Source organism: Benincasa hispida, chromosome 11 (assembly GCF_009727055.1).
Source record: "Benincasa hispida cultivar B227 chromosome 11, ASM972705v1, whole genome shotgun sequence".
In the NCBI taxonomy this organism is placed as follows: Eukaryota; Viridiplantae; Streptophyta; class Magnoliopsida; order Cucurbitales; family Cucurbitaceae; genus Benincasa; species Benincasa hispida.
The window spans coordinates 31,070,529-31,078,231 of record NC_052359.1 but is presented as its reverse complement, the minus strand read 5'-3'; positions in this window follow the sequence as shown (position 1 = coordinate 31,078,231).

Sequence of the window (7,703 nt, the reverse complement as noted above, 5' to 3'; positions counted from 1 at the left end):
CTTTGGTATTCTCAAGGTAAGAACCAAGGAGTGGTGGGCTCTAGCTATTTCAGTTATGAGGGAAAACTTAATGGAGATGAGGAAATATTGAGAACTCTCTCAAAAACTCAAACACATGGAACTCTTCTGTTGTTTCTTTTTTCTTTTCTGTCAAAATCATCCAACAAGCCTTAGCAAGAAGAAGAAGAAACTTTTTCTTTTCTACTTGCCAAAGATAACTACCACCCATTTATGTGGGTGGAGAGAAAAGAAGGGGAAGGGAGTTGTAACTCCCTTCCTTATCATTAAAATAATAATAATATAAATATAAATATGATAACTAATTTATCATAACATATATATTAAATTATATGTTATATCAAATATAACATATAACCTATAGTTTTATTATTGTATTACATACAATATAAATTGTAGTTTCTTTTCTCCTTTATATGACATTTCATATAAATCATATTTATATTAAATTTAACAACTATAAATCTAATTCATAGAAACTATATTTGAATCTCATTCAAATATTTATTTCCTCTCATTAAGCTATAATGTATCAAATACATTATGACAATTATATTACATATAATTGAAACAACTTAATTATATCATATATAATTAAATCCCTCTTTTAATTTGAACAATTCAAGTTAATCCAAAAACTAATTCTTAATTAATTCTATTGAGCTACCAAGGGGATCTCATGGATCTGTAGCTTGAAGCTCCAACGGTACATGAATAATTAATTAAACTATTTAATTACATTATTCACCATCCGTTAACTGTCAAGTGACCGATAGCTGCACTTTTTGCACTACAAATATATTTCTGTGTCCATTGAATATAACCAATCAACAGTACGATGACCCTTCACAAATTACTCGTAAGTACAACTAGGACAAATTACTGTTTTACCCCTATAGTTATATCTAACTCCTTAAGTACCACTGATTCATCTAATGAACAATAGACCATAGTCCGACTATGACTAAACCCCTCTCGGGCCAGGAGAGGGTATGGTGCCACATTGTTTAAGACTAAAATTTAGCCCTTAAGGGAGCAATTTATCTACTTACCCCTGCCTCGGGGAAGGAATGAATTCCATCTTGTGTAGCTATGTTTCAGTTCCTTAATAAGACGAATCCCCAAAATGGAAGGCTTGTTGAGTCGGTGATCTGGCCACTTTCACCCATACAAATCAAAGGACCGCCCTCATAAGCAGGAGTTCACAACTCACTTAGGATTTAGTCATGTTACCTATGGTCATCCTGGTGAAATGTAAGTCTCTATTATGAACGGTGTTATATAATGAGACTAAACATTTTGTGGTCCGGTCTTATACAAACTCCTTTGCGTAAATTATCCCCGCTCACATGTCTATACATGAATGATCAAGATCAGATCATTTGTAGAATTTTACAACAATTGTAACACCTACAAAGTGGGCCATATTTGTAATATCACCAGGATAAGGTACCCAACCTTATCCATCTACTACAAACCATTTAGATTATCACTTAAACATGATCCACCCGTATGTCTCTACATACATGTTTAAGTTACAAAGATAACTTTGGATGTTAGTTTGTTGGTTTGTGGTTAATGCAAATAAAATATCATATATTTTATAGACAATGAATTTGAATAAAATATCATATATTTCATTAAATACACAACGAGTTTGCTCAATAATGTTTACAAACTATAGGACCCTACAAAATTTAGGAGATCAACACCAACATCTTAAGTACCAGTGCGCCTCTAATAAATAACCTATTTATGGTCCAACCAATAAACAGAAATTCTTTTTAGGCCAATGAGAGGGTAGGGTCCTTTGTTCAAGTGCCGAAAACACCACTTAAGGGAACACTCATCTACTTATCCTAAAGTCAAGAAGGAGTGAATTCCATCTTGTAATATTACATTCCCAGCTCTGTACTTGGTCTTGTCTCTAAAATGGTAGGCTTATTGAGTTGGTGAACTGGCCACTCTCACCCATACAAATCAAAGGATAATCTATCGTGAATAAGAGTTCATCATGCACTCAGGATTAAGATTAAGTTACCTAGGTCATCCTATTGAAATAGAAACCAATTAGTCAATGGTGTTACATCTAGTGGTTGCTATTTCGCGGCTTGATCTTATGCAAACTAATTGTATAGAATACCCTCACTCGCATGTCACCTACACGAACACGTTGGATCATTGTGTTTTTGTATCAAATATAAAGTGAGTCGTATCCATAGTATCACTAGAATAAGGTACCCAACCTTATCCCTATACTATAGACTCTTTAGACTGTATCTTGAATATTGATCCCTGTATGTCTCCACATATTGTTCATGACTCATAAGACAATCTTGGATGTTAGTTTATTGGATTTAGGGTTATCAAGACAACATAAAATATAACAAAATCAATAATATTTATTGAAATGAAATCAATAACTCTTTATTGATGACATAACATAATCAATAACATTTATTGAAATAACATCGATAACTCTTTATTGATGGCGATCAATTAATTACATCTACTACCTATGAGTTTTAGGGCATAAAACCCAACAAAATGACCCTTGATCTCTCTAATCTTCAACAATCTAAACCTTGTGGGGAAATGAGCAGGTGATTGTAGGAAATGGGAAGTCCAATTCTATGCTTAACACTGGTTCTCTCTCTGTTTCTTTCCCTTTTTCTTCTACTAATATTCATCTCAAGCCTGCTATTCATGCCTCTGCTCTATCTCATAATTTAATTAGTATTGATAGACTTTCTTTTGATAATCGTGCTTTTATTGAATTCTATCGTTCTTTTTTTCTTATGAAGGACCAAATTATCAAGAGGTTTTTTCTTCTAGGAAAACTTGGTTCCGGTCTCTACAAGCTGTCTCTTCATAATATTTCTCCTCCTATTACCTCCAACAATTCGGTTCTTTTTATCTCAACGCTACAAGACCCTTTCTTATGGCTTTTTCATCTTAGTCATCCTTCTGAGTCTGTTGTTAAACTTGTGTTAGATCAATGTAATTTGAAATTTCAATCTTGTTTAGTTCCTTTTTGTAATGCCTGTCAAATGACTAAGAGTCATAGGTTACCATTTTCTTTGTCTCAGTCCTAGTCTAGTAAACCTTTTGAACTTGTGTATTTAGACATTTGGGGTCCATCACTAGTCATTTCTACCGATGGAGCTTGATATTTTCTTCTCTTTGTGGATGATTATACTAAATTTACATGGTTATTTCTTCTTAAATCAAAAGCTCTCTTACTAATTTTCTTCTTTTCAAAGCTATGATTGAAACCCAATTTAATTATAAAATTGTTACTCTTGAAACCAATGGAGGGACTGCATATAAACCATTGATCTCTGTTCTGTTATCCAATGGGATACATAAAAAACCTTCTTGTCTTTAAACACCCTAACAAAATGGTATTGATGAAAGAAAGAATCACAATTTTGTTGAAGTGAAGCTGTCTCTCTCAGCTCACTCATCTCTTCTCTGATCCTATGCTTTCCAAACAAATGTTCATCTCATTAATAGGTTACTATCTCTTGTTTTTTTCTAATAATTCTCCATATTTTTTGTTATACAACAAACAACTGGATTACACTATTCTTAAAACTTTTGGATGTTCTTGCTTCCTCTTTCTTCATCCATACAATAATCACACATTACAATATAGGTCTCGAGAATGTGTATCTTCTTATAAGGAGTATCTTTATTTTGATATTTTTAATGGTTGGGTACATGTCTCTTGTCATGTGTTTTTTAATGAAAACTTTTTCCCTTTTGCATCTAATTTTCCTACTTTATCTAGCATTAAATAGGTTCATTCTGATCCTTTTTACATTATTCCTCCACCCTCTCTTGCTTTTTCCTCTAGTCCCAGTGTCTCTCTTCAGCGAAATTCTTCCTTAACTGCTCATTCTCCACCACATGGTCACCTTTTCTCCTCCTCTTTATCTATGCCTTCCTTTGTTTCTCCTGTCTTAAGTAACAACCTGTTTCTGACCATAATCTCACCTCCACTATTACTCTTCTTTCCACTTCATCTCCTTCCCACATTTCAGTCTTCTTCTTTTCTCACACCTACTCTTTCACCTTTTCCTTCTACCATCCCAGTTCTCTACTTCCCTCCATTAATCAACATCCCTGATCACTTGATCAAACACATGATATGTTCAAGCCAAAGACCCTCTCTGCCATTACCATATCTTCTCCACCTTCTATTCCTTATGAGCCTAGTTATTATAAGATTGTTGTTAGCTCTCAAAAAGAGCTAATATTCCTAGCTTAATTCAGACTTGTTAGTGGATTTTGTGTGTTTATTTCCCTAATTTGTAGGTATCGAGCAATCAAGAGGTAGAATTAATCATTTGATGAAGAATAGGGTTAATTTGAAGCCATTTAGAGTTAATTTGAACATCCAGATTTCAAAGAAGTTGAAAAGACCAAAATGCAATCGAGTTTCACCAGATATGAAGCACCATCGAGTACCATCAAGTAGAAGGCGGTCGAGTAATCAAGAAAATGCTACCGAGTGTTCGAGGATCGAGTAAATAGTTATCGAGCATCGAGTAGCGAGTATTTGGCAGAAGCGGCAGCATTGCAATGCTTTCCAACAACATTGCAACGCTACAACACTTGACGGACAATCCTGAGCGTGTGCGCAACCCAGCATTGCAACACTGCGACATATCTTTATTTATACCTCCCCTCGGCCCTAGGTTAGAAAATGTTGAATTTTGGGGGGTTTAGGTTGATTCTTGGAGCTGAAGCATGGAGGCCGAAGTCAGACTTTCTTTCTTCTTCTATTCCCTTTGATTTTTAGTGTCCTTAGGTTAGATTTATTTTATTTTCAAATTGTGAATTCGTATTGGATTGTATCCCATTGGTTTGTCCATGGATCAGTAAGGTAATCTTTTGATAGTCCTTGAATTAAGCATTCTTGTATTTTGAAGAGTTTCCAGTTCAATTTTTATGCTTTAATCTAGAATTATGTTTTTCTTAAATCTTGTTTGATTTAAATTTGCTTTTATGTATTAGATTGACACCCCTATCATGAATGCATGTCTTTGCTAGTTAAACTTAAGCTCGCATGCATCATTGTATCGTCCATGCTTTGAATTTACCCTTGTAGCACAAATTGGATAAGCATGCTTAGGTTTTTTAGGCTATCCATGAATCTTTGCATTGCACGTTTAACCTAGGAACAAATTGATTATTTGAACACGACTTTCCTGACACTTAATCAACATAGTTGAATCCTGAATCTTAATGCATGTGTTTCTAGTTCTTTATGGCCGCTGAGGACCCGATTGTATCTAGAAGCATATAGGTTAGTTAGGGCATGACTTTCTAGCCTCAACTACGAATTAGGACGTTTGATCGATTCGGATTAATTGGTTTTCAGGCTTATAGAGATTAGTTAATTCACACCGATTGAGTAGCTATGCATGCATAATTCGAATATATGATATTTGGGCTGAAAACAATGATTTAATTTACATTGAATGGCTACTTGATCCGAGAACTAAACAAATCCATTACCGTTTCATATATCCATCACATTTTACTTTTTACTTGCATGTTTTCAATCTCAAAACCACAAACCAAAACCCAGTTTTTACTGTTTTTCCACGGTCAAATCTAACCCAAAAGAAATTAATTATTTTCTTCTCTGTGGTAGGACCTCGCACTTACCACTATTGTTACGTTTTAGTAGTAATAGGAATAGTTCGTGTAATTATAAATTTTCTTTTGTTTTGGTTCAGAGTTGAATTAACGACATCGGTCCCCGAGTCCTTACAATATGCTTGAAGACAAGCATAATTCTAAATTTGGGGGTGTGATAACATGTAGAAATACAAGATATTTGTGTTTTTTTCTTAGAAATATGTGACAATAGAAAGGAAAAATGCGCTAACCATTGTGAAATTATATATGAAAATAAAAATTGTGCTAAGGTACTTAAAACACACATGCTGACCGCATTTCATGGTCAAAGTGCACCAAAGTTTATGTTCTGCAAGAAAATAGGAACCATTGCATGTGCCGATCCTTCAAGGAGAAACGTAATCAACGCATGCCTCGAGATTTATGAAATTGTACATTAGATATACTGACATACTCCCTGATCGTTGACTATGATGCAACACTGACGTTCTCACCTACCTTGACAAATGATATCAACCAATCAGAGCAAGAGTTCCAAGACAAGACAACGCATGACATTATAAATTGAGCCTCAACACATCAAGTGATGGAGTCTGGAAGCTGACAATTGGAGAGAACATTCTATTCCAAATTCCATTCCTTTCTAGGAGGCTCACTGGAGAAAGGTCCTGAGAAGGGCTTTCACAACTCTATCCATCACATATAACCAGCAATCATTACCACCATCATATCATATCAAGAGACTGATATTGATCGTGAATCCATCTCATTCCTTGTGTATTAACGAGTAATAGAATTTGCTTGATTGATTTCTTGGACAACTTATATTTGAAAGATTCTCTTATCTTAATATTATAATTATGTTCATCTTCACTTTACTCCATGTTCATACATTCGTCATCCTTTCTCTCATGAATCACTAAATCCTCAGGGTAAGGGGGAAGGTCACTTTTATGATTTAAATCACATCTTAAGATATTACATTGTTCGTTTAACATATGTCAAAAGATACTTGCCTGCGAGAGCAGAGTTGAGTCATACAATCAGCTCTTCGAAAGAGAAAAGTTGTTATAACCTATTAAGCGGATCAAGAAGGATTTCTAGAGATACAAACAACCTTGCATTCTATAGCATTCCCACTTACAACTCATAGGAATAAGACTATTGAGGTAACCACCGAAAGGTGTATATCAATCGGGAATAAGAACCGTGGTAGTATCTGAAATGAAATTTATTGATTCTTTAGTGCCTTCCATCTAGCCCTTCCTTCTCCATATAGACCCTTATTTAGTCTGCGACTTTACTCATCCATCTCAACTCACGATTGTTAGGCATTTAGTTATTTAGAAATTTATTATTTGTATGTATTTTATTTTCATCACAACAAAAAACAATGCATATTTACACATTTGCATGATTCAGTTTACTTCAACAACATCGCATCAAATCCCTGTGTTCGACCTTGGATCATTATGAGAAACTTGCGATCTCGTATACTTGGCGAGAGAGTGAGAAAAATTGTGACAAGAAACTTGATTATCGCATATTCACTTGACACATAATGCATATTCTTCAAACTCTCAGATGATCATATCAACAGAACAATTAACGCATATCAACAGAACAATTTATCCTCAACAGTGATCCCTTATAATATAAAGTTTATATTTTAATTAAACTTTATAATATAAAGTTATTTTGAATTTGATTCAAAAATTAATTTAATGAGAGAATTAAATATTTGAAGGAGTTCAAATATTAAATTTAATATGAATAGAATTCATATTAAAATTATTGGTTAAAATTAATGCTCATTAGATGTACATTAAAACTATAGGTAATATGAGAGAAAAATAATCGAATTTGATTCAATTATAGATTAAATTAAATATGTGATATTTAATGTAATGATTAATTGGAGAATTAATTAATTACTTAATTAAATGAAATGAAATGAAATTTGATTTAATTAAATTAATTGAGTTAAAAATATAGGTTATGAGAGAGTGATGTATTAGAATATAATTCTAATG